We start from the raw sequence: 961 nt of genomic DNA, 5'->3' as shown, positions 1-961 counted from the left end.
GTGAGGGGACATACACAGACAAACAGATGGACACAAGGGTCTAATTTCGAAACCCTATAACAATAGCTTCCGGTTTCACATACAACGCTTAAGCTAGTCCAACTAAAACTCATGTTTAAGCTGTTTTTACTGAAAGCAACTCGCACTGACAGATCTTAAAATGTGTAATTGTTTGTCTCAAAACCCACACCAGTATGTTCCTGGCTTAGTCTAAATCCTGTCTGTGAAACCGGGCTTTAGATCTCTTAGAAATGTAATGTGCTTCACGAATACAACTATAATAGTTCAAAACAATCTAATGCAATTTAAAAAGGTAAAACTTTACAATATTATATAAACAAATATGTCCAGAGTATACTAAAGAATGTGTCTTGTCATAACTGTTACTCTTGTCAGTCCTTTTACTATGCTCATATGTTTGAAAACTATAATATAGTTCTAATTAAAACTATTGTATAACAATAACGCATGTGTCTGTAACACCCAGGTGAAAAAAATACTATAGTAATCTATATTTAATTCTATAGTGTTTTTGAACTATACTATAGTAAAGTACTTAATTTAATTTGTTGTGGTAATCAGATTACTTCTGTCAAATACTTTACCCAATACATTTTCTACAACTATATTATACTACAATACACTACAGTTTACTGTAGTAAAAACTAAAGTATACTATTATTTATTGCAGTTTATCAGTTCACTATAGTTAATACTACAATATCCTGTAGCATTCATTGGCAAAGTATAGTAAATACTACAATATATACACAATACACTACATTGTTTACTGTAGTAAAAACTAAAGTATACTACACTATTTAATACAGTTTATCAGTTCAAGTAAGTATGCTCTACCATTCATTAACAATGTATTGGAAATACTACAATGTACAATACACTGCAATTTACTATAGTATGGTTCAAAAACAGTATTTACTATAAAAGTACGGTACTATAG

The sequence above is a fragment of the Misgurnus anguillicaudatus genome, chromosome 12, assembly GCF_027580225.2.
Source record: "Misgurnus anguillicaudatus chromosome 12, ASM2758022v2, whole genome shotgun sequence".
In the NCBI taxonomy this organism is placed as follows: Eukaryota; Metazoa; Chordata; class Actinopteri; order Cypriniformes; family Cobitidae; genus Misgurnus; species Misgurnus anguillicaudatus.
This window is presented reverse-complemented; position numbering follows the sequence as displayed.